This window comes from Phyllobates terribilis, unplaced genomic scaffold (genome assembly GCF_046119375.1).
Source record: "Phyllobates terribilis strain yellow unplaced genomic scaffold, ASM4611937v1 Scaffold_693__1_contigs__length_808095, whole genome shotgun sequence".
NCBI lineage: Eukaryota > Metazoa > Chordata > Amphibia > Anura > Dendrobatidae > Phyllobates > Phyllobates terribilis.
This window is the reverse complement of record NW_027363453.1, coordinates 332,665-357,910: the sequence shown is the minus strand read 5'-3', so window position 1 is coordinate 357,910 and position 25,246 is coordinate 332,665. Positions and strand designations below refer to the sequence as shown.

General features: G+C 45.0%; 15 non-coding genes across 15 annotated transcripts; all 15 read left to right on the top strand.

The window, feature by feature from the left end:
- The first annotated feature begins 786 nt into the window (after positions 1–786).
- Positions 787–977, top strand: LOC141235999 (U2 spliceosomal RNA). The gene has a single exon (XR_012301697.1). It is a non-coding gene; the product is annotated as a U2 spliceosomal RNA (small nuclear RNA).
- A 1,115-nt stretch (positions 978–2,092) lies between these two features.
- Positions 2,093–2,283, top strand: LOC141235998 (U2 spliceosomal RNA). Its single transcript, XR_012301696.1, has one exon. It is a non-coding gene; the product is annotated as a U2 spliceosomal RNA (small nuclear RNA).
- A 1,115-nt stretch (positions 2,284–3,398) lies between these two features.
- On the top strand, positions 3,399–3,589 carry LOC141235997 (U2 spliceosomal RNA). Its single transcript, XR_012301695.1, has one exon. It is a non-coding gene; the product is annotated as a U2 spliceosomal RNA (small nuclear RNA).
- Positions 3,590–4,704: 1,115 nt separating this feature from the next.
- On the top strand, positions 4,705–4,895 carry LOC141235996 (U2 spliceosomal RNA). The gene has a single exon (XR_012301694.1). It is a non-coding gene; the product is annotated as a U2 spliceosomal RNA (small nuclear RNA).
- A 1,115-nt stretch (positions 4,896–6,010) lies between these two features.
- On the top strand, positions 6,011–6,201 carry LOC141235994 (U2 spliceosomal RNA). The gene has a single exon (XR_012301693.1). It is a non-coding gene; the product is annotated as a U2 spliceosomal RNA (small nuclear RNA).
- Positions 6,202–7,316: 1,115 nt separating this feature from the next.
- Positions 7,317–7,507, top strand: LOC141235993 (U2 spliceosomal RNA). The gene has a single exon (XR_012301692.1). It is a non-coding gene; the product is annotated as a U2 spliceosomal RNA (small nuclear RNA).
- Positions 7,508–8,622: 1,115 nt separating this feature from the next.
- On the top strand, positions 8,623–8,813 carry LOC141235992 (U2 spliceosomal RNA). The gene has a single exon (XR_012301691.1). It is a non-coding gene; the product is annotated as a U2 spliceosomal RNA (small nuclear RNA).
- A 1,115-nt stretch (positions 8,814–9,928) lies between these two features.
- Positions 9,929–10,119, top strand: LOC141235991 (U2 spliceosomal RNA). The gene has a single exon (XR_012301690.1). It is a non-coding gene; the product is annotated as a U2 spliceosomal RNA (small nuclear RNA).
- Positions 10,120–16,294: 6,175 nt separating this feature from the next.
- Positions 16,295–16,484, top strand: LOC141236355 (U2 spliceosomal RNA). The gene has a single exon (XR_012302030.1). It is a non-coding gene; the product is annotated as a U2 spliceosomal RNA (small nuclear RNA).
- Positions 16,485–17,599: 1,115 nt separating this feature from the next.
- LOC141235990 (U2 spliceosomal RNA) lies at positions 17,600–17,790 on the top strand. The gene has a single exon (XR_012301689.1). It is a non-coding gene; the product is annotated as a U2 spliceosomal RNA (small nuclear RNA).
- A 1,115-nt stretch (positions 17,791–18,905) lies between these two features.
- Positions 18,906–19,096, top strand: LOC141235989 (U2 spliceosomal RNA). Its single transcript, XR_012301688.1, has one exon. It is a non-coding gene; the product is annotated as a U2 spliceosomal RNA (small nuclear RNA).
- Positions 19,097–20,208: 1,112 nt separating this feature from the next.
- Positions 20,209–20,399, top strand: LOC141235987 (U2 spliceosomal RNA). The gene has a single exon (XR_012301686.1). It is a non-coding gene; the product is annotated as a U2 spliceosomal RNA (small nuclear RNA).
- A 1,115-nt stretch (positions 20,400–21,514) lies between these two features.
- Positions 21,515–21,705, top strand: LOC141235986 (U2 spliceosomal RNA). Its single transcript, XR_012301685.1, has one exon. It is a non-coding gene; the product is annotated as a U2 spliceosomal RNA (small nuclear RNA).
- A 1,115-nt stretch (positions 21,706–22,820) lies between these two features.
- Positions 22,821–23,011, top strand: LOC141235985 (U2 spliceosomal RNA). The gene has a single exon (XR_012301684.1). It is a non-coding gene; the product is annotated as a U2 spliceosomal RNA (small nuclear RNA).
- Positions 23,012–24,126: 1,115 nt separating this feature from the next.
- On the top strand, positions 24,127–24,317 carry LOC141235984 (U2 spliceosomal RNA). Its single transcript, XR_012301683.1, has one exon. It is a non-coding gene; the product is annotated as a U2 spliceosomal RNA (small nuclear RNA).
- Positions 24,318–25,246: the final 929 nt, after the last annotated feature.

Below are 25,246 nucleotides of genomic sequence, written 5' to 3'. Positions count from 1 at the left end.
GACCTTTCAGTATATTGTTGCACACACACCATCTATTTAGCAAATGCCCTTGTTATCAACAGCAGCCTTTTAAACTCACCTGAGCTAACAGGTATGTGCGCTGGTTACTCTGCTGCGCTTAAAATTTCTTTTTTGGTTTGCTACAATGCCTTTTCTGAAACGTTGTCTCCTTCTGCTGGAACACTGACTTCTTTCATTTAATGCCTGCAGACTATAAAAGAGAACCCAACCCAAAAAGTTTGGTTGATTAGTCTGTGGCATTCTGTTAAACTGTTGCTTATGGCGGTCTCTGTGAGCTTCTCAGCGACATTCAGCCAGCCAGGTATCCTGCCTGCAGTAGATGGAATGTGGCAATGGAACGCTGGCTGCGCGTGTCATAATAGGCGCTCAGCCTTTATATACCTGTGCACAGCAGCAGCCACCTTCAGTCTGCTGCTGGACAGCCAGCAGCAGCAGCAGCAGGAGAGGTATGTAATCAGGAGCCCTCCTGCTAAGGGTAGACAGCTGCTCGTTCCACCCCACCCCCCGCCTTAATTGGTTCTCCTCCCTTCCAACGGTGTTGAGGCGGGTGGGAACAGCAGGGGGTGAAGGTGCTGTGTTTAAAGAGGTGGAGTTATGCAGATCTAAAACGCGTGGATTGCAGCAGCAGCAAGCCGAAAAGTGCAGGCATGTAAGGGATCTAGAGGTTGACAACATGTCTTCTTAACGGGAGTCCAGGAGCTCATCTCCACAAATGGACTTTTCAGGATCCTTGGGTGGCTCCGTAGTTTGAAACCAATTCTGGTTATCGCTTCTCGGCCTTTTGGCTAAGATCAAGTGTAGTATCTGTTCTTATCAGTTTAATATCTGATACGTCCCCTATCTGGGGACCATATATTAAATGGATTTTTAGAACAGGGAGATGGAAAAAGAGCTTGCTCTGTCCACTCCACGCATTGACCTGGTATTGCAGTATCTCCAGGACCGGTGCACCCCTTCTTTAATGCAGTTTCTAAAATCAGAAAGAATTGAATTCAATGTTTTTTGTTCATTTTGCTTGTTTGTCGGATTTTGGGATGGACTCTTTGGCTTTGCTTTTCTTCTCCTCATTGGATTTTTCATGTTCAAAGTTGCAGAAGCCAGATTACAAGCTCATTTTGGTTCAACTTCAGCAACTGTGCATTGCATTGCCATGTAATGTGATGCAATGCTATCTTTCTAGCTCTCCCTTTTTACTTCCTTTTGGATAAACAGACATATTAGGCAAGCATTTTGGAGCTTTCACCTAAATAACTACAGGTGGTGAGATAAGCTGCACAATATAATTGACCTTTCAGTATATTGTTGCACACACACCATCTATTTAGCAAATGCCCTTGTTATCAACAGCAGCCTTTTAAACTCACCTGAGCTAACAGGTATGTGCGCTGGTTACTCTGCTGCGCTTAAAATTTCTTTTTTGGTTTGCTACAATGCCTTTTCTGAAACGTTGTCTCCTTCTGCTGGAACACTGACTTCTTTCATTTAATGCCTGCAGACTATAAAAGAGAACCCAACCCAAAAAGTTTGGTTGATTAGTCTGTGGCATTCTGTTAAACTGTTGCTTATGGCGGTCTCTGTGAGCTTCTCAGCGACATTCAGCCAGCCAGGTATCCTGCCTGCAGTAGATGGAATGTGGCAATGGAACGCTGGCTGCGCGTGTCATAATAGGCTCTGAGCCTTTATATACCTGTGCACAGCAGCAGCCACCTTCAGTCTGCTGCTGGACAGCCAGCAGCAGCAGCAGCAGGAGAGGTATGTAATCAGGAGCCCTCCTGCTAAGGGTAGACAGCTGCTCGTTCCACCCCACCCCCCGCCTTAATTGGTTCTCCTCCCTTCCAACGGTGTTGAGGCGGGTGGGAACAGCAGGGGGTGAAGGTGCTGTGTTTAAAGAGGTGGAGTTATGCAGATCTAAAACGCGTGGATTGCAGCAGCAGCAAGCCGAAAAGTGCAGGCATGTAAGGGATCTAGAGGTTGACAACATGTCTTCTTAACGGGAGTCCAGGAGCTCATCTCCACAAATGGACTTTTCGGGATCCTTGGGTGGCTCCGTAGTTTGAAACCAATTCTGGTTATCGCTTCTCGGCCTTTTGGCTAAGATCAAGTGTAGTATCTGTTCTTATCAGTTTAATATCTGATACGTCCCCTATCTGGGGACCATATATTAAATGGATTTTTAGAACAGGGAGATGGAAAAAGAGCTTGCTCTGTCCACTCCACGCATTGACCTGGTATTGCAGTATCTCCAGGACCGGTGCACCCCTTCTTTAATGCAGTTTCTAAAATCAGAAAGAATTGAATTCAATGTTTTTTGTTCATTTTGCTTGTTTGTCGGATTTTGGGATGGACTCTTTGGCTTTGCTTTTCTTCTCCTCATTGGATTTTTCATGTTCAAAGTTGCAGAAGCCAGATTACAAGCTCATTTTGGTTCAACTTCAGCAACTGTGCATTGCATTGCCATGTAATGTGATGCAATGCTATCTTTCTAGCTCTCCCTTTTTACTTCCTTTTGGATAAACAGACATATTAGGCAAGCATTTTGGAGCTTTCACCTAAATAACTACAGGTGGTGAGATAAGCTGCACAATATAATTGACCTTTCAGTATATTGTTGCACACACACCATCTATTTAGCAAATGCCCTTGTTATCAACAGCAGCCTTTTAAACTCACCTGAGCTAACAGGTATGTGCGCTGGTTACTCTGCTGCGCTTAAAATTTCTTTTTTGGTTTGCTACAATGCCTTTTCTGAAACGTTGTCTCCTTCTGCTGGAACACTGACTTCTTTCATTTAATGCCTGCAGACTATAAAAGAGAACCCAACCCAAAAAGTTTGGTTGATTAGTCTGTGGCATTCTGTTAAACTGTTGCTTATGGCGGTCTCTGTGAGCTTCTCAGCGACATTCAGCCAGCCAGGTATCCTGCCTGCAGTAGATGGAATGTGGCAATGGAACGCTGGCTGCGCGTGTCATAATAGGCTCTGAGCCTTTATATACCTGTGCACAGCAGCAGCCACCTTCAGTCTGCTGCTGGACAGCCAGCAGCAGCAGCAGCAGGAGAGGTATGTAATCAGGAGCCCTCCTGCTAAGGGTAGACAGCTGCTCGTTCCACCCCACCCCCCGCCTTAATTGGTTCTCCTCCCTTCCAACGGTGTTGAGGCGGGTGGGAACAGCAGGGGGTGAAGGTGCTGTGTTTAAAGAGGTGGAGTTATGCAGATCTAAAACGCGTGGATTGCAGCAGCAGCAAGCCGAAAAGTGCAGGCATGTAAGGGATCTAGAGGTTGACAACATGTCTTCTTAACGGGAGTCCAGGAGCTCATCTCCACAAATGGACTTTTCAGGATCCTTGGGTGGCTCCGTAGTTTGAAACCAATTCTGGTTATCGCTTCTCGGCCTTTTGGCTAAGATCAAGTGTAGTATCTGTTCTTATCAGTTTAATATCTGATACGTCCCCTATCTGGGGACCATATATTAAATGGATTTTTAGAACAGGGAGATGGAAAAAGAGCTTGCTCTGTCCACTCCACGCATTGACCTGGTATTGCAGTATCTCCAGGACCGGTGCACCCCTTCTTTAATGCAGTTTCTAAAATCAGAAAGAATTGAATTCAATGTTTTTTGTTCATTTTGCTTGTTTGTCGGATTTTGGGATGGACTCTTTGGCTTTGCTTTTCTTCTCCTCATTGGATTTTTCATGTTCAAAGTTGCAGAAGCCAGATTACAAGCTCATTTTGGTTCAACTTCAGCAACTGTGCATTGCATTGCCATGTAATGTGATGCAATGCTATCTTTCTAGCTCTCCCTTTTTACTTCCTTTTGGATAAACAGACATATTAGGCAAGCATTTTGGAGCTTTCACCTAAATAACTACAGGTGGTGAGATAAGCTGCACAATATAATTGACCTTTCAGTATATTGTTGCACACACACCATCTATTTAGCAAATGCCCTTGTTATCAACAGCAGCCTTTTAAACTCACCTGAGCTAACAGGTATGTGCGCTGGTTACTCTGCTGTGCTTAAAATTTCTTTTTTGGTTTGCTACAATGCCTTTTCTGAAACGTTGTCTCCTACTGCTGGAACACTGACTTCTTTCATTTAATGCCTGCAGACTATAAAAGAGAACCCAACCCAAAAAGTTTGGTTGATTAGTCTGTGGCATTCTGTTAAACTGTTGCTTATGGCGGTCTCTGTGAGCTTCTCAGCGACATTCAGCCAGCCAGGTATCCTGCCTGCAGTAGATGGAATGTGGCAATGGAACGCTGGCTGCGCGTGTCATAATAGGCTCTGAGCCTTTATATACCTGTGCACAGCAGCAGCCACCTTCAGTCTGCTGCTGGACAGCCAGCAGCAGCAGCAGCAGGAGAGGTATGTAATCAGGAGCCCTCCTGCTAAGGGTAGACAGCTGCTCGTTCCACCCCACCCCCCGCCTTAATTGGTTCTCCTCCCTTCCAACGGTGTTGAGGCGGGTGGGAACAGCAGGGGGTGAAGGTGCTGTGTTTAAAGAGGTGGAGTTATGCAGATCTAAAACGCGTGGATTGCAGCAGCAGCAAGCCGAAAAGTGCAGGCATGTAAGGGATCTAGAGGTTGACAACATGTCTTCTTAACGGGAGTCCAGGAGCTCATCTCCACAAATGGACTTTTCGGGATCCTTGGGTGGCTCCGTAGTTTGAAACCAATTCTGGTTATCGCTTCTCGGCCTTTTGGCTAAGATCAAGTGTAGTATCTGTTCTTATCAGTTTAATATCTGATACGTCCCCTATCTGGGGACCATATATTAAATGGATTTTTAGAACAGGGAGATGGAAAAAGAGCTTGCTCTGTCCACTCCACGCATTGACCTGGTATTGCAGTATCTCCAGGACCGGTGCACCCCTTCTTTAATGCAGTTTCTAAAATCAGAAAGAATTGAATTCAATGTTTTTTGTTCATTTTGCTTGTTTGTCGGATTTTGGGATGGACTCTTTGGCTTTGCTTTTCTTCTCCTCATTGGATTTTTCATGTTCAAAGTTGCAGAAGCCAGATTACAAGCTCATTTTGGTTCAACTTCAGCAACTGTGCATTGCATTGCCATGTAATGTGATGCAATGCTATCTTTCTAGCTCTCCCTTTTTACTTCCTTTTGGATAAACAGACATATTAGGCAAGCATTTTGGAGCTTTCACCTAAATAACTACAGGTGGTGAGATAAGCTGCACAATATAATTGACCTTTCAGTATATTGTTGCACACACACCATCTATTTAGCAAATGCCCTTGTTATCAACAGCAGCCTTTTAAACTCACCTGAGCTAACAGGTATGTGCGCTGGTTACTCTGCTGCGCTTAAAATTTCTTTTTTGGTTTGCTACAATGCCTTTTCTGAAACGTTGTCTCCTTCTGCTGGAACACTGACTTCTTTCATTTAATGCCTGCAGACTATAAAAGAGAACCCAACCCAAAAAGTTTGGTTGATTAGTCTGTGGCATTCTGTTAAACTGTTGCTTATGGCGGTCTCTGTGAGCTTCTCAGCGACATTCAGCCAGCCAGGTATCCTGCCTGCAGTAGATGGAATGTGGCAATGGAACGCTGGCTGCGCGTGTCATAATAGGCTCTGAGCCTTTATATACCTGTGCACAGCAGCAGCCACCTTCAGTCTGCTGCTGGACAGCCAGCAGCAGCAGCAGCAGGAGAGGTATGTAATCAGGAGCCCTCCTGCTAAGGGTAGACAGCTGCTCGTTCCACCCCACCCCCCGCCCTAATTGGTTCTCCTCCCTTCCAACGGTGTTGAGGCGGGTGGGAACAGCAGGGGGTGAAGGTGCTGTGTTTAAAGAGGTGGAGTTATGCAGATCTAAAACGCGTGGATTGCAGCAGCAGCAAGCCGAAAAGTGCAGGCATGTAAGGGATCTAGAGGTTGACAACATGTCTTCTTAACGGGAGTCCAGGAGCTCATCTCCACAAATGGACTTTTCAGGATCCTTGGGTGGCTCCGTAGTTTGAAACCAATTCTGGTTATCGCTTCTCGGCCTTTTGGCTAAGATCAAGTGTAGTATCTGTTCTTATCAGTTTAATATCTGATACGTCCCCTATCTGGGGACCATATATTAAATGGATTTTTAGAACAGGGAGATGGAAAAAGAGCTTGCTCTGTCCACTCCACGCATTGACCTGGTATTGCAGTATCTCCAGGACCGGTGCACCCCTTCTTTAATGCAGTTTCTAAAATCAGAAAGAATTGAATTCAATGTTTTTTGTTCATTTTGCTTGTTTGTCGGATTTTGGGATGGACTCTTTGGCTTTGCTTTTCTTCTCCTCATTGGATTTTTCATGTTCAAAGTTGCAGAAGCCAGATTACAAGCTCATTTTGGTTCAACTTCAGCAACTGTGCATTGCATTGCCATGTAATGTGATGCAATGCTATCTTTCTAGCTCTCCCTTTTTACTTCCTTTTGGATAAACAGACATATTAGGCAAGCATTTTGGAGCTTTCACCTAAATAACTACAGGTGGTGAGATAAGCTGCACAATATAATTGACCTTTCAGTATATTGTTGCACACACACCATCTATTTAGCAAATGCCCTTGTTATCAACAGCAGCCTTTTAAACTCACCTGAGCTAACAGGTATGTGCGCTGGTTACTCTGCTGCGCTTAAAATTTCTTTTTTGGTTTGCTACAATGCCTTTTCTGAAACGTTGTCTCCTTCTGCTGGAACACTGACTTCTTTCATTTAATGCCTGCAGACTATAAAAGAGAACCCAACCCAAAAAGTTTGGTTGATTAGTCTGTGGCATTCTGTTAAACTGTTGCTTATGGCGGTCTCTGTGAGCTTCTCAGCGACATTCAGCCAGCCAGGTATCCTGCCTGCAGTAGATGGAATGTGGCAATGGAACGCTGGCTGCGCGTGTCATAATAGGCTCTGAGCCTTTATATACCTGTGCACAGCAGCAGCCACCTTCAGTCTGCTGCTGGACAGCCAGCAGCAGCAGCAGCAGGAGAGGTATGTAATCAGGAGCCCTCCTGCTAAGGGTAGACAGCTGCTCGTTCCACCCCACCCCCCGCCTTAATTGGTTCTCCTCCCTTCCAACGGTGTTGAGGCGGGTGGGAACAGCAGGGGGTGAAGGTGCTGTGTTTAAAGAGGTGGAGTTATGCAGATCTAAAACGCGTGGATTGCAGCAGCAGCAAGCCGAAAAGTGCAGGCATGTAAGGGATCTAGAGGTTGACAACATGTCTTCTTAACGGGAGTCCAGGAGCTCATCTCCACAAATGGACTTTTCGGGATCCTTGGGTGGCTCCGTAGTTTGAAACCAATTCTGGTTATCGCTTCTCGGCCTTTTGGCTAAGATCAAGTGTAGTATCTGTTCTTATCAGTTTAATATCTGATACGTCCCCTATCTGGGGACCATATATTAAATGGATTTTTAGAACAGGGAGATGGAAAAAGAGCTTGCTCTGTCCACTCCACGCATTGACCTGGTATTGCAGTATCTCCAGGACCGGTGCACCCCTTCTTTAATGCAGTTTCTAAAATCAGAAAGAATTGAATTCAATGTTTTTTGTTCATTTTGCTTGTTTGTCGGATTTTGGGATGGACTCTTTGGCTTTGCTTTTCTTCTCCTCATTGGATTTTTCATGTTCAAAGTTGCAGAAGCCAGATTACAAGCTCATTTTGGTTCAACTTCAGCAACTGTGCATTGCATTGCCATGTAATGTGATGCAATGCTATCTTTCTAGCTCTCCCTTTTTACTTCCTTTTGGATAAACAGACATATTAGGCAAGCATTTTGGAGCTTTCACCTAAATAACTACAGGTGGTGAGATAAGCTGCACAATATAATTGACCTTTCAGTATATTGTTGCACACACACCATCTATTTAGCAAATGCCCTTGTTATCAACAGCAGCCTTTTAAACTCACCTGAGCTAACAGGTATGTGCGCTGGTTACTCTGCTGCGCTTAAAATTTCTTTTTTGGTTTGCTACAATGCCTTTTCTGAAACGTTGTCTCCTTCTGCTGGAACACTGACTTCTTTCATTTAATGCCTGCAGACTATAAAAGAGAACCCAACCCAAAAAGTTTGGTTGATTAGTCTGTGGCATTCTGTTAAACTGTTGCTTATGGCGGTCTCTGTGAGCTTCTCAGCGACATTCAGCCAGCCAGGTATCCTGCCTGCAGTAGATGGAATGTGGCAATGGAACGCTGGCTGCGCGTGTCATAATAGGCTCTGAGCCTTTATATACCTGTGCACAGCAGCAGCCACCTTCAGTCTGCTGCTGGACAGCCAGCAGCAGCAGCAGCAGGAGAGGTATGTAATCAGGAGCCCTCCTGCTAAGGGTAGACAGCTGCTCGTTCCACCCCACCCCCCGCCCTAATTGGTTCTCCTCCCTTCCAACGGTGTTGAGGCGGGTGGGAACAGCAGGGGGTGAAGGTGCTGTGTTTAAAGAGGTGGAGTTATGCAGATCTAAAACGCGTGGATTGCAGCAGCAGCAAGCCGAAAAGTGCAGGCATGTAAGGGATCTAGAGGTTGACAACATGTCTTCTTAACGGGAGTCCAGGAGCTCATCTCCACAAATGGACTTTTCAGGATCCTTGGGTGGCTCCGTAGTTTGAAACCAATTCTGGTTATCGCTTCTCGGCCTTTTGGCTAAGATCAAGTGTAGTATCTGTTCTTATCAGTTTAATATCTGATACGTCCCCTATCTGGGGACCATATATTAAATGGATTTTTAGAACAGGGAGATGGAAAAAGAGCTTGCTCTGTCCACTCCACGCATTGACCTGGTATTGCAGTATCTCCAGGACCGGTGCACCCCTTCTTTAATGCAGTTTCTAAAATCAGAAAGAATTGAATTCAATGTTTTTTGTTCATTTTGCTTGTTTGTCGGATTTTGGGATGGACTCTTTGGCTTTGCTTTTCTTCTCCTCATTGGATTTTTCATGTTCAAAGTTGCAGAAGCCAGATTACAAGCTCATTTTGGTTCAACTTCAGCAACTGTGCATTGCATTGCCATGTAATGTGATGCAATGCTATCTTTCTAGCTCTCCCTTTTTACTTCCTTTTGGATAAACAGACATATTAGGCAAGCATTTTGGAGCTTTCACCTAAATAACTACAGGTGGTGAGATAAGCTGCACAATATAATTGACCTTTCAGTATATTGTTGCACACACACCATCTATTTAGCAAATGCCCTTGTTATCAACAGCAGCCTTTTAAACTCACCTGAGCTAACAGGTATGTGCGCTGGTTACTCTGCTGCGCTTAAAATTTCTTTTTTGGTTTGCTACAATGCCTTTTCTGAAACGTTGTCTCCTTCTGCTGGAACACTGACTTCTTTCATTTAATGCCTGCAGACTATAAAAGAGAACCCAACCCAAAAAGTTTGGTTGATTAGTCTGTGGCATTCTGTTAAACTGTTGCTTATGGCGGTCTCTGTGAGCTTCTCAGCGACATTCAGCCAGCCAGGTATCCTGCCTGCAGTAGATGGAATGTGGCAATGGAACGCTGGCTGCGCGTGTCATAATAGGCTCTGAGCCTTTATATACCTGTGCACAGCAGCAGCCACCTTCAGTCTGCTGCTGGACAGCCAGCAGCAGCAGCAGCAGGAGAGGTATGTAATCAGGAGCCCTCCTGCTAAGGGTAGACAGCTGCTCGTTCCACCCCACCCCCCGCCTTAATTGGTTCTCCTCCCTTCCAACGGTGTTGAGGCGGGTGGGAACAGCAGGGGGTGAAGGTGCTGTGTTTAAAGAGGTGGAGTTATGCAGATCTAAAACGCGTGGATTGCAGCAGCAGCAAGCCGAAAAGTGCAGGCATGTAAGGGATCTAGAGGTTGACAACATGTCTTCTTAACGGGAGTCCAGGAGCTCATCTCCACAAATGGACTTTTCAGGATCCTTGGGTGGCTCCGTAGTTTGAAACCAATTCTGGTTATCGCTTCTCGGCCTTTTGGCTAAGATCAAGTGTAGTATCTGTTCTTATCAGTTTAATATCTGATACGTCCCCTATCTGGGGACCATATATTAAATGGATTTTTAGAACAGGGAGATGGAAAAAGAGCTTGCTCTGTCCACTCCACGCATTGACCTGGTATTGCAGTATCTCCAGGACCGGTGCACCCCTTCTTTAATGCAGTTTCTAAAATCAGAAAGAATTGAATTCAATGTTTTTTGTTCATTTTGCTTGTTTGTCGGATTTTGGGATGGACTCTTTGGCTTTGCTTTTCTTCTCCTCATTGGATTTTTCATGTTCAAAGTTGCAGAAGCCAGATTACAAGCTCATTTTGGTTCAACTTCAGCAACTGTGCATTGCATTGCCATGTAATGTGATGCAATGCTATCTTTCTAGCTCTCCCTTTTTACTTCCTTTTGGATAAACAGACATATTAGGCAAGCATTTTGGAGCTTTCACCTAAATAACTACAGGTGGTGAGATAAGCTGCACAATATAATTGACCTTTCAGTATATTGTTGCACACACACCATCTATTTAGCAAATGCCCTTGTTATCAACAGCAGCCTTTTAAACTCACCTGAGCTAACAGGTATGTGCGCTGGTTACTCTGCTGCGCTTAAAATTTCTTTTTTGGTTTGCTACAATGCCTTTTCTGAAACGTTGTCTCCTTCTGCTGGAACACTGACTTCTTTCATTTAATGCCTGCAGACTATAAAAGAGAACCCAACCCAAAAAGTTTGGTTGATTAGTCTGTGGCATTCTGTTAAACTGTTGCTTATGGCGGTCTCTGTGAGCTTCTCAGCGACATTCAGCCAGCCAGGTATCCTGCCTGCAGTAGATGGAATGTGGCAATGGAACGCTGGCTGCGCGTGTCATAATAGGCTCTGAGCCTTTATATACCTGTGCACAGCAGCAGCCACCTTCAGTCTGCTGCTGGACAGCCAGCAGCAGCAGCAGCAGGAGAGGTATGTAATCAGGAGCCCTCCTGCTAAGGGTAGACAGCTGATCGTTCCACCCCACCCCCCGCCTTAATTGGTTCTCCTCCCTTCCAACGGTGTTGAGGCGGGTGGGAACAGCAGGGGGTGAAGGTGCTGTGTTTAAAGAGGTGGAGTTATGCAGATCTAAAACGCGTGGATTGCAGCAGCAGCAAGCCGAAAAGTGCAGGCATGTAAGGGATCTAGAGGTTGACAACATGTCTTCTTAACGGGAGTCCAGGAGCTCATCTCCACAAATGGACTTTTCAGGATCCTTGGGTGGCTCCGTAGTTTGAAACCAATTCTGGTTATCGCTTCTCGGCCTTTTGGCATGATCTATCAGGTTTACCTGTGTGGTCTTGCCTGTGAGGTGCTCTTGGTACCCTTTCTCTCGGCCTGGGGGGATCGTTCCTTTTCGGAGGGACTTAACCCCCCTGCTGCTATTGGGAGGAAGGATTAGTCCGGGAGCAACGGGAAGGGATCCCATGAAGGCTTGCGCCTTTCAGAGAGAAGAGTCGGTACGTTCCTGAGTGAAGGATGCCGGCAACGCTCACATATTCATCGGGTGATGCCCGGATGCGGAACACCGTGAGGATTGAAGTTGGAGCAGGATCGAGGACGGAGAAGAATTTGGATTACATCTGCCATAGGATTCTGCTTGGAGTTCTGGAGTTTCGGCGGGAAGACATATTCTGCTTCCAGGACAATGAGTACAAGGGGACTTACACCATCACCTTCAGGAGCCAGGGATGCTGTCACCAACTCGTACAAAAGGTAAATGAGAAAAACTACTTGGATGAATTGGATGGACTAACCTTTTGTCTCTTGTATGCCTATGACGAGATCCCTATCGTGGTGCATTTCCCGAACCCCTTTGTGGAAGCTGCAGACATCTCGACCTACCTTATCCGTTATTGTGACGATCTGAGATACCTGGGCACTGTGAAGAACGCGGTAGGCTTCTGGTGCGGCAAGAGGAGGTACATGGCCCGTCTAAAGAGGGACCCAAGCGGAGTGGGAGGAATGCTACACCCTCCCTCAACATTTGTGATCGGTAAGAGCAGAGGCTACTTATTTTACCCTGGAATGCCGGTATGTTGCAGGAACTGTGGACAAATGGGTCATACCCAAACGTCCTGCACAGGCAGGAAAGTAGACCGCTGCAATAATTGCAGCTGTTACGGACATTTAATGAAGGACTGTCCCGCTGGGAGGAAATGCAATCTTTGTGGTGAGGCGGGGCACATGTTCCGAGGATGCCCCAACAGGACCAGGACCAGGACCTACGCAGAAGCTGCATCTTCTGCAGCTGAGCCGATGCGCCCGCCGGTCTTCACTGGCGGGCCGGCGTCGGAGGGCGGTTCGAAGGGCGAGAAGGCTGGGATGGAGCAGGGAGCCGGAGGCCCCTCTGGGGCGGCCCCTGCATCGAAGTCCCTTAACGATGGGCGGACCTCGCATGGACCGGAGCGGAGGGGTCCTCCTTCTGGGAGGGTATCCTCCGTGTCGATGGTTCCCGATACCGATCCTGTTGGGCTGGAGGGTGGTGCCCCTGTGCGGTTGGCTACAGGGGACCACGCAGCGATGGCCTCAGGATCTTCCAGGGCGATTAGCCAGCCAGATGAGGGGGCTTTGCTTCTAGGTGGCGAACATCAGGGAATCGGTGTTGGTGATCTTATCCTGATGGACCAGTCTCTCCCCCTGGAGGAGGTGGAGGAAGAGGAGGACTGCACCAGTGACCTAGTGGAGTCTGCCCCGAAAAAGAGACGGAATGTCGAAGCCCCAGTGTCTCCTGGAATGTGGCTGGGAACCGTGACCTACGAGGGGGCAACCGCCGGCTCACAGAATATCGAGTCGTTTGGGTCCTCTAGCCCGGATGTCCTGGAGCAATTTGACATACAGGGCTTTGAGTCAGGTGTCCTCATGGAAGATCCACCACCCTGACCTATGAATGCCGACATTAAGACTTGTCTCACTGAATGTGAGGTCATTAAAGAGCCCAGTTCGTAGGGCTGCTCTATTCAAGTATTTAGAAACCGCTGACTTTGACATTTGTTTATTACAGGAATGCGGGATACAACATGCACTAAATTATAATGACATCAAGACAGATTGGAGACTGGGGCCCTCCATCTGGTCTGGCTCCAATGACAACAAGTCAGCGGGGGTGGGCTTCCTCTGTCGTGGGAGAAATATTACTGTAAATGCTGTCACAGAAATAGTACCAGGCAGAGTGGTTTTAGTGCATTTTAAATTTAATGGTTTTACCCTACGTGTAATGAATATTTATGCTCCCCCTGATAAGCAAGAGAGAATTAATTTATTTGGGATATTGCCATTGTACTGTACTGGGTCATCTCCCCTGATCGTAGGGGGTGATTTTAATTGTCTTTGTGCTAGTGAACAACGAGCGGGGGGTGACCCTTTACGCAAATTGGATAAGTCATGTCATCTATTGAAAGATTTTATAACTGATTTTAAATTATGCGATGCGTGGAGGTCACTCCTGCCGACGGACCCTGGTTATACGTGGTCCGGAAGAGGGGTGTCCTCCAGGATCGATTTTATTTTCCTATCAGATGATTTTAACCCTGTAAAATGTGTTTTAACATCAAATATATTTTCTGACCATAAGGGCTTGGAGGTGCACCTAGAATACCGGGATGAACAGAGGGTCAACAGGGGCCTCTGGCGTCTAAGTACTTACCTGCTGGAGGACCCTCTGATTCGACAAGACTTTGGTAAAGCCTATCAAGCCTGGCGGCGACAAAAACCTTCTGATGCCCCTATGGTAACCTGGTGGGAAAATTTGAAAAAAAAAGTCAGAATGTTTTTTATAAAAGCAGGGAGACGTAAAGCTAGAGAGAAAAAAAGATGTTTTAGTGATCTTAACACCAAACTACAAACACTTTTTAAATTCAAAGAGCTAGGGGTGGAGGTGGGAGATGATATTGCTAGCCTAAAAACTGAAATCCAGAACTGCATAGACACAAAGGGGAAAGAGATTATTTTTAACTCTAGAGTGCAGCACTTGGAGGAGGGGGAGAAGTGCTCTCGCTTCTTCTTCAAAAAAGTCATGGATAAAAGAGAAGTGATCACAAATCTAGAGGGTGAAACATCTATGCAGGGAATGTTGAATGCTACTTTTAACTTTTATAAGCATCTTTTTAGTAAAAAGTGTATAGATGAGTCCTTTTTATCTGATGCTCTTAATGATCTCGATTTTAAGTTAAATTTTACAGACCAGGAGTTTTTAGAACGCGATATTGTTTTAGAGGAATTATTTTATGTTTTTAAAAGTTTCTCTAAGGGTAAAGCACCTGGGTGTGACGGACTACCTGTAGAATTTTACCTTACTTTTTGGGACATTTTAAAAGAGGACCTTTTTATGCTTTTTAAAGAAGTTTTTATTTCTGAACAGTTGCCATTTTCGTGGAGGAGAGGAGTGGTGTCTTTGATATATAAAAAAGGTGATCGCAGTGCTCTAGCGAATTGGAGACCCATAACTCTCCTAAACGTTGATTACAAGGTACTTGCTAAGGTGGTTGCAAACCGGCTCAGGAATGTCATTGCCAAACTAATCCAGCCTGAGCAGGTTTGTAGTGTACCAGGCAGAAGTATTTCAGAGGTTTTAAACGTATTAAGGGATGTAATTTGGTATTCCAGAGACCGGGGTCAAAATGTAGCTCTTTTAGCCCTAGATTTTGAAAAAGCTTTCGATAGAGTCTCTCATAGATTTCTTTTTAGAGTTTTAAAAAGAATGGGTATCCCTAATATGCTTTTAAATTGTATTAAGATTTTATATAAAAATTGTTTTAGTCAAATTTCTCTTAATGGCTTTTTAACAGATGGAGTTCCCCTTGAGTCCGGAGTGAAGCAGGGATGCCCCTTGTCGCCCATCCTGTTCATCTGCGCCATGGAGCCCCTGCTGAGCGCAATAAGGAAAGACAAAGTGATTAGAGGGGTTCCTGTTCCTGGCGGAGGTGGCAGTGATGTGAGAGTCTTTGGCTACATGGATGACGTGACGGTTGTGTGCGTGGACCCTGCTTCCCTCCGGAGGGCGGTGTTGCGCATTGAATTTTTTTCCCAGGCATCCGGGTTTAAACTTAATTTAAATAAATCTGAATGTCTGACTTTGGGATCCTGGGACACCGCCCAACTCCCGCAGCTCACTATAAAACGAGACAATGTAAAAATTCTTGGAGTTGTTTTTAACGAGGAGAATGTGGGAACTCAAAGCTGGGAGAATGTCATAGAAAAAATGTCAAAGAAAATATCATTTTGGGGTTTGAGGTCCCTAACAATGGAGGGGAAAATTTTAATTATAAAATCAGTGTTGTTACCCCTCATACTGTATATAGCTATGGTGTACCCCCACTCTGATGTTTTAATTAAAAAAATGACTAGGATGATCTTTATGTTTTTATGGAACTCCAAAATGGAAAAATTAAGGCGAGAAATAATGAGGAAGAATAAAATGAACGGCGGAAGGGATGTCCCCGACTTACATATTTATTTGTATTTAAATTATTTCTGCTTTTGTTTCAAACATTTTAATGGTAATAGTGCGCTAAGTTATTTTTTAAAATATACTTGTGGGATGATTTTTAAAAGATGGTTTAAGTTGTCGTTGAATTCCCCTGTTTTACTATGCCCCCCCAAACACCAAGCAATCTTAGAAAAGACTGTTCGATTTTATAGCCTTGGTGATTTTAATATGGACATTTTTAAAGACCGCAAGAAGCTTTTATCTTTTCTGAGGAGGAATGAAGATGTGACCCCCATAGTAAATTTCTCAGAAGAGAGATCGAAGCAAGTTTGGAAGAATGTCTTCGGGAAATTCTTAGCAAATGGACATAAGGACATCGCATGGATGGTGGTCCACCAGTGCCTCCCCACCAGAGAGTTTCAACACAGGAGAGGCCTGGTGGCCAGAGCAAAATGCCCCAGAGACTCATGTGTTAATGACGAAACCACCTTGCACCTTATGTGGAATTGCCCATTTGCACAGGAACTTTGGCACAAAGTTGGGATTCTTTTAAAATGGACTTGCGGTTTAAGAGATTTTAACCATGAATATGTTTTATATGGCCTTTTTAAATGTCCGACCCCTCAACAGAATTGTATATGTTGGTGTATGATCAACTGTTTTAAAGACGCCCTTTGGAAGGCACGCAATATTTTACTTTTTAAACGTGATGCTATTTCTGTGAAGGATTGTCTTAAAATTGCTTTTAGTCAGATGTATATTTATTACTTGAGGGATGTCAAATGTATTGGGAGGAGGGATGCTAATCGTATATGGGGTTTTTATGGGTGGAATTCTGTGTTTTATTAATGTATTGTTTGTGTTGCTGTTTTTGATTGTAAACCATCTTTTACGCACATAATAAAATATGTTGAAACCTGATCTGTTCTTATCAGTTTAATATCTGATACGTCCCCTATCTGGGGACCATATATTAAATGGATTTTTAGAACAGGGAGATGGAAAAAGAGCTTGCTCTGTCCACTCCACGCATTGACCTGGTATTGCAGTATCTCCAGGACCGGTGCACCCCTTCTTTAATGCAGTTTCTAAAATCAGAAAGAATTGAATTCAATGTTTTTTGTTCATTTTGCTTGTTTGTCGGATTTTGGGATGGACTCTTTGGCTTTGCTTTTCTTCTCCTCATTGGATTTTTCATGTTCAAAGTTGCAGAAGCCAGATTACAAGCTCATTTTGGTTCAACTTCAGCAACTGTGCATTGCATTGCCATGTAATGTGATGCAATGCTATCTTTCTAGCTCTCCCTTTTTACTTCCTTTTGGATAAACAGACATATTAGGCAAGCATTTTGGAGCTTTCACCTAAATAACTACAGGTGGTGAGATAAGCTGCACAATATAATTGACCTTTCAGTATATTGTTGCACACACACCATCTATTTAGCAAATGCCCTTGTTATCAACAGCAGCCTTTTAAACTCACCTGAGCTAACAGGTATGTGCGCTGGTTACTCTGCTGCGCTTAAAATTTCTTTTTTGGTTTGCTACAATGCCTTTTCTGAAACGTTGTCTCCTTCTGCTGGAACACTGACTTCTTTCATTTAATGCCTGCAGACTATAAAAGAGAACCCAACCCAAAAAGTTTGGTTGATTAGTCTGTGGCATTCTGTTAAACTGTTGCTTATGGCGGTCTCTGTGAGCTTCTCAGCGACATTCAGCCAGCCAGGTATCCTGCCTGCAGTAGATGGAATGTGGCAATGGAACGCTGGCTGCGCGTGTCATAATAGGCTCTGAGCCTTTATATACCTGTGCACAGCAGCAGCCACCTTCAGTCTGCTGCTGGACAGCCAGCAGCAGCAGCAGCAGGAGAGGTATGTAATCAGGAGCCCTCCTGCTAAGGGTAGACAGCTGCTCGTTCCACCCCACCCCCCGCCTTAATTGGTTCTCCTCCCTTCCAACGGTGTTGAGGCGGGTGGGAACAGCAGGGGGTGAAGGTGCTGTGTTTAAAGAGGTGGAGTTATGCAGATCTAAAACGCGTGGATTGCAGCAGCAGCAAGCCGAAAAGTGCAGGCATGTAAGGGATCTAGAGGTTGACAACATGTCTTCTTAACGGGAGTCCAGGAGCTCATCTCCACAAATGGACTTTTCAGGATCCTTGGGTGGCTCCGTAGTTTGAAACCAATTCTGGTTATCGCTTCTCGGCCTTTTGGCTAAGATCAAGTGTAGTATCTGTTCTTATCAGTTTAATATCTGATACGTCCCCTATCTGGGGACCATATATTAAATGGATTTTTAGAACAGGGAGATGGAAAAAGAGCTTGCTCTGTCCACTCCACGCATTGACCTGGTATTGCAGTATCTCCAGGACCGGTGCACCCCTTCTTTAATGCAGTTTCTAAAATCAGAAAGAATTGAATTCAATGTTTTTTGTTCATTTTGCTTGTTTGTCGGATTTTGGGATGGACTCTTTGGCTTTGCTTTTCTTCTCCTCATTGGATTTTTCATGTTCAAAGTTGCAGAAGCCAGATTACAAGCTCATTTTGGTTCAACTTCAGCAACTGTGCATTGCATTGCCATGTAATGTGATGCAATGCTATCTTTCTAGCTCTCCCTTTTTACTTCCTTTTGGATAAACAGACATATTAGGCAAGCATTTTGGAGCTTTCACCTAAATAACTACAGGTGGTGAGATAAGCTGCACAATATAATTGACCTTTCAGTATATTGTTGCACACACACCATCTATTTAGCAAATGCCCTTGTTATCAACAGCAGCCTTTTAAACTCACCTGAGCTAACAGGTATGTGCGCTGGTTACTCTGCTGCGCTTAAAATTTCTTTTTTGGTTTGCTACAATGCCTTTTCTGAAACGTTGTCTCCTTCTGCTGGAACACTGACTTCTTTCATTTAATGCCTGCAGACTATAAAAGAGAACCCAACCCAAAAAGTTTGGTTGATTAGTCTGTGGCATTTTGTTAAACTGTTGCTTATGGCGGTCTCTGTGAGCTTCTCAGCGACATTCAGCCAGCCAGGTATCCTGCCTGCAGTAGATGGAATGTGGCAATGGAACGCTGGCTGCGCGTGTCATAATAGGCTCTGAGCCTTTATATACCTGTGCACAGCAGCAGCCACCTTCAGTCTGCTGCTGGACAGCCAGCAGCAGCAGCAGCAGGAGAGGTATGTAATCAGGAGCCCTCCTGCTAAGGGTAGACAGCTGCTCGTTCCACCCCACCCCCCGCCTTAATTGGTTCTCCTCCCTTCCAACGGTGTTGAGGCGGGTGGGAACAGCAGGGGGTGAAGGTGCTGTGTTTAAAGAGGTGGAGTTATGCAGATCTAAAACGCGTGGATTGCAGCAGCAGCAAGCCGAAAAGTGCAGGCATGTAAGGGATCTAGAGGTTGACAACATGTCTTCTTAACGGGAGTCCAGGAGCTCATCTCCACAAATGGACTTTTCAGGATCCTTGGGTGGCTCCGTAGTTTGAAACCAATTCTGGTTATCGCTTCTCGGCCTTTTGGCTAAGATCAAGTGTAGTATCTGTTCTTATCAGTTTAATATCTGATACGTCCCCTATCTGGGGACCATATATTAAATGGATTTTTAGAACAGGGAGATGGAAAAAGAGCTTGCTCTGTCCACTCCACGCATTGACCTGGTATTGCAGTATCTCCAGGACCGGTGCACCCCTTCTTTAATGCAGTTTCTAAAATCAGAAAGAATTGAATTCAATGTTTTTTGTTCATTTTGCTTGTTTGTCGGATTTTGGGATGGACTCTTTGGCTTTGCTTTTCTTCTCCTCATTGGATTTTTCATGTTCAAAGTTGCAGAAGCCAGATTACAAGCTCATTTTGGTTCAACTTCAGCAACTGTGCATTGCATTGCCATGTAATGTGATGCAATGCTATCTTTCTAGCTCTCCCTTTTTACTTCCTTTTGGATAAACAGACATATTAGGCAAGCATTTTGGAGCTTTCACCTAAATAACTACAGGTGGTGAGATAAGCTGCACAATATAATTGACCTTTCAGTATATTGTTGCACACACACCATCTATTTAGCAAATGCCCTTGTTATCAACAGCAGCCTTTTAAACTCACCTGAGCTAACAGGTATGTGCGCTGGTTACTCTGCTGCGCTTAAAATTTCTTTTTTGGTTTGCTACAATGCCTTTTCTGAAACGTTGTCTCCTTCTGCTGGAACACTGACTTCTTTCATTTAATGCCTGCAGACTATAAAAGAGAACCCAACCCAAAAAGTTTGGTTGATTAGTCTGTGGCATTCTGTTAAACTGTTGCTTATGGCGGTCTCTGTGAGCTTCTCAGCGACATTCAGCCAGCCAGGTATCCTGCCTGCAGTAGATGGAATGTGGCAATGGAACGCTGGCTGCGCGTGTCATAATAGGCTCTGAGCCTTTATATACCTGTGCACAGCAGCAGCCACCTTCAGTCTGCTGCTGGACAGCCAGCAGCAGCAGCAGGAGAGGTATGTAATCAGGAGCCCTCCTGCTAAGGGTAGACAGCTGCTCGTTCCACCCCACCCCCCGCCTTAATTGGTTCTCCTCCCTTCCAACGGTGTTGAGGCGGGTGGGAACAGCAGGGGGTGAAGGTGCTGTGTTTAAAGAGGTGGAGTTATGCAGATCTAAAACGCGTGGATTGCAGCAGCAGCAAGCCGAAAAGTGCAGGCATGTAAGGGATCTAGAGGTTGACAACATGTCTTCTTAACGGGAGTCCAGGAGCTCATCTCCACAAATGGACTTTTCAGGATCCTTGGGTGGCTCCGTAGTTTGAAACCAATTCTGGTTATCGCTTCTCGGCCTTTTGGCTAAGATCAAGTGTAGTATCTGTTCTTATCAGTTTAATATCTGATACGTCCCCTATCTGGGGACCATATATTAAATGGATTTTTAGAACAGGGAGATGGAAAAAGAGCTTGCTCTGTCCACTCCACGCATTGACCTGGTATTGCAGTATCTCCAGGACCGGTGCACCCCTTCTTTAATGCAGTTTCTAAAATCAGAAAGAATTGAATTCAATGTTTTTTGTTCATTTTGCTTGTTTGTCGGATTTTGGGATGGACTCTTTGGCTTTGCTTTTCTTCTCCTCATTGGATTTTTCATGTTCAAAGTTGCAGAAGCCAGATTACAAGCTCATTTTGGTTCAACTTCAGCAACTGTGCATTGCATTGCCATGTAATGTGATGCAATGCTATCTTTCTAGCTCTCCCTTTTTACTTCCTTTTGGATAAACAGACATATTAGGCAAGCATTTTGGAGCTTTCACCTAAATAACTACAGGTGGTGAGATAAGCTGCACAATATAATTGACCTTTCAGTATATTGTTGCACACACACCATCTATTTAGCAAATGCCCTTGTTATCAACAGCAGCCTTTTAAACTCACCTGAGCTAACAGGTATGTGCGCTGGTTACTCTGCTGCGCTTAAAATTTCTTTTTTGGTTTGCTACAATGCCTTTTCTGAAACGTTGTCTCCTTCTGCTGGAACACTGACTTCTTTCATTTAATGCCTGCAGACTATAAAAGAGAACCCAACCCAAAAAGTTTGGTTGATTAGTCTGTGGCATTCTGTTAAACTGTTGCTTATGGCGGTCTCTGTGAGCTTCTCAGCGACATTCAGCCAGCCAGGTATCCTGCCTGCAGTAGATGGAATGTGGCAATGGAACGCTGGCTGCGCGTGTCATAATAGGCTCTGAGCCTTTATATACCTGTGCACAGCAGCAGCCACCTTCAGTCTGCTGCTGGACAGCCAGCAGCAGCAGCAGCAGGAGAGGTATGTAATCAGGAGCCCTCCTGCTAAGGGTAGACAGCTGCTCGTTCCACCCCACCCCCCGCCTTAATTGGTTCTCCTCCCTTCCAACGGTGTTGAGGCGGGTGGGAACAGCAGGGGGTGAAGGTGCTGTGTTTAAAGAGGTGGAGTTATGCAGATCTAAAACGCGTGGATTGCAGCAGCAGCAAGCCGAAAAGTGCAGGCATGTAAGGGATCTAGAGGTTGACAACATGTCTTCTTAACGGGAGTCCAGGAGCTCATCTCCACAAATGGACTTTTCAGGATCCTTGGGTGGCTCCGTAGTTTGAAACCAATTCTGGTTATCGCTTCTCGGCCTTTTGGCTAAGATCAAGTGTAGTATCTGTTCTTATCAGTTTAATATCTGATACGTCCCCTATCTGGGGACCATATATTAAATGGATTTTTAGAACAGGGAGATGGAAAAAGAGCTTGCTCTGTCCACTCCACGCATTGACCTGGTATTGCAGTATCTCCAGGACCGGTGCACCCCTTCTTTAATGCAGTTTCTAAAATCAGAAAGAATTGAATTCAATGTTTTTTGTTCATTTTGCTTGTTTGTCGGATTTTGGGATGGACTCTTTGGCTTTGCTTTTCTTCTCCTCATTGGATTTTTCATGTTCAAAGTTGCAGAAGCCAGATTACAAGCTCATTTTGGTTCAACTTCAGCAACTGTGCATTGCATTGCCATGTAATGTGATGCAATGCTATCTTTCTAGCTCTCCCTTTTTACTTCCTTTTGGATAAACAGACATATTAGGCAAGCATTTTGGAGCTTTCACCTAAATAACTACAGGTGGTGAGATAAGCTGCACAATATAATTGACCTTTCAGTATATTGTTGCACACACACCATCTATTTAGCAAATGCCCTTGTTATCAACAGCAGCCTTTTAAACTCACCTGAGCTAACAGGTATGTGCGCTGGTTACTCTGCTGCGCTTAAAATTTCTTTTTTGGTTTGCTACAATGCCTTTTCTGAAACGTTGTCTCCTTCTGCTGGAACACTGACTTCTTTCATTTAATGCCTGCAGACTATAAAAGAGAACCCAACCCAAAAAGTTTGGTTGATTAGTCTGTGGCATTCTGTTAAACTGTTGCTTATGGCGGTCTCTGTGAGCTTCTCAGCGACATTCAGCCAGCCAGGTATCCTGCCTGCAGTAGATGGAATGTGGCAATGGAACGCTGGCTGCGCGTGTCATAATAGGCTCTGAGCCTTTATATACCTGTGCACAGCAGCAGCCACCTTCAGTCTGCTGCTGGACAGCCAGCAGCAGCAGCAGCAGGAGAGGTATGTAATCAGGAGCCCTCCTGCTAAGGGTAGACAGCTGCTCGTTCCACCCCACCCCCCGCCTTAATTGGTTCTCCTCCCTTCCAACGGTGTTGAGGCGGGTGGGAACAGCAGGGGGTGAAGGTGCTGTGTTTAAAGAGGTGGAGTTATGCAGATCTAAAACGCGTGGATTGCAGCAGCAGCAAGCCGAAAAGTGCAGGCATGTAAGGGATCTAGAGGTTGACAACATGTCTTCTTAACGGGAGTCCAGGAGCTCATCTCCACAAATGGACTTTTCAGGATCCTTGGGTGGCTCCGTAGTTTGAAACCAATTCTGGTTATCGCTTCTCGGCCTTTTGGCTAAGATCAAGTGTAGTATCTGTTCTTATCAGTTTAATATCTGATACGTCCCCTATCTGGGGACCATATATTAAATGGATTTTTAGAACAGGGAGATGGAAAAAGAGCTTGCTCTGTCCACTCCACGCATTGACCTGGTATTGCAGTATCTCCAGGACCGGTGCACCCCTTCTTTAATGCAGTTTCTAAAATCAGAAAGAATTGAATTCAATGTTTTTTGTTCATTTTGCTTGTTTGTCGGATTTTGGGATGGACTCTTTGGCTTTGCTTTTCTTCTCCTCATTGGATTTTTCATGTTCAAAGTTGCAGAAGCCAGATTACAAGCTCATTTTGGTTCAACTTCAGCAACTGTGCATTGCATTGCCATGTAATGTGATGCAATGCTATCTTTCTAGCTCTCCCTTTTTACTTCCTTTTGGATAAACAGACATATTAGGCAAGCATTTTGGAGCTTTCACCTAAATAACTACAGGTGGTGAGATAAGCTGCACAATATAATTGACCTTTCAGTATATTGTTGCACACACACCATCTATTTAGCAAATGCCCTTGTTATCAACAGCAGCCTTTTAAACTCACCTGAGCTAACAGGTATGTGCGCTGGTTACTCTGCTGCGCTTAAAATTTCTTTTTTGGTTTGCTACAATGCCTTTTCTGAAACGTTGTCTCCTTCTGCTGGAACACTGACTTCTTTCATTTAATGCCTGCAGACTATAAAAGAGAACCCAACCCAAAAAGTTTGGTTGATTAGTCTGTGGCATTCTGTTAAACTGTCGCTTATGGCGGTCTCTGTGAGCTTCTCAGCGACATTCAGCCAGCCAGGTATCCTGCCTGCAGTAGATGGAATGTGGCAATGGAACGCTGGCTGCGCGTGTCATAATAGGCTCTGAGCCTTTATATACCTGTGCACAGCAGCAGCCACCTTCAGTCTGCTGCTGGACAGCCAGCAGCAGCAGCAGCAGGAGAGGTATGTAATCAGGAGCCCTCCTGCTAAGGGTAGACAGCTGCTCGTTCCACCCCACCCCCCGCCTTAATTGGTTCTCCTCCCTTCCAACGGTGTTGAGGCGGGTGGGAACAGCAGGGGGTGAAGGTGCTGTGTTTAAAGAGGTGGAGTTATGCAGATCTAAAACGCGTGGATTGCAGCAGCAGCAAGCCGAAAAGTGCAGGCATGTAAGGGATCTAGAGGTTGACAACATGTCTTCTTAACGGGAGTCCAGGAGCTCATCTCCACAAATGGACTTTTCAGGATCCTTGGGTGGCTCCGTAGTTTGAAACCAATTCTGGTTATCGCTTCTCGGCCTTTTGGCTAAGATCAAGTGTAGTATCTGTTCTTATCAGTTTAATATCTGATACGTCCCCTATCTGGGGACCATATATTAAATGGATTTTTAGAACAGGGAGATGGAAAAAGAGCTTGCTCTGTCCACTCCACGCATTGACCTGGTATTGCAGTATCTCCAGGACCGGTGCACCCCTTCTTTAATGCAGTTTCTAAAATCAGAAAGAATTGAATTCAATGTTTTTTGTTCATTTTGCTTGTTTGTCGGATTTTGGGATGGACTCTTTGGCTTTGCTTTTCTTCTCCTCATTGGATTTTTCATGTTCAAAGTTGCAGAAGCCAGATTACAAGCTCATTTTGGTTCAACTTCAGCAACTGTGCATTGCATTGCCATGTAATGTGATGCAATGCTATCTTTCTAGCTCTCCCTTTTTACTTCCTTTTGGATAAACAGACATATTAGGCAAGCATTTTGGAGCTTTCACCTAAATAACTACAGGTGGTGAGATAAGCTGCACAATATAATTGACCTTTCAGTATATTGTTGCACACACACCATCTATTTAGCAAATGCCCTTGTTATCAACAGCAGCCTTTTAAACTCACCTGAGCTAACAGGTATGTGCGCTGGTTACTCTGCTGCGCTTAAAATTTCTTTTTTGGTTTGCTACAATGCCTTTTCTGAAACGTTGTCTCCTTCTGCTGGAACACTGACTTCTTTCATTTAATGCCTGCAGACTATAAAAGAGAACCCAACCCAAAAAGTTTGGTTGATTAGTCTGTGGCATTCTGTTAAACTGTTGCTTATGGCGGTCTCTGTGAGCTTCTCAGCGACATTCAGCCAGCCAGGTATCCTGCCTGCAGTAGATGGAATGTGGCAATGGAACGCTGGCTGCGCGTGTCATAATAGGCTCTGAGCCTTTATATACCTGTGCACAGCAGCAGCCACCTTCAGTCTGCTGCTGGACAGCCAGCAGCAGCAGCAGCAGGAGAGGTATGTAATCAGGAGCCCTCCTGCTAAGGGTAGACAGCTGCTCGTTCCACCCCACCCCCCGCCTTAATTGGTTCTCCTCCCTTCCAACGGTGTTGAGGCGGGTGGGAACAGCAGGGGGTGAAGGTGCTGTGTT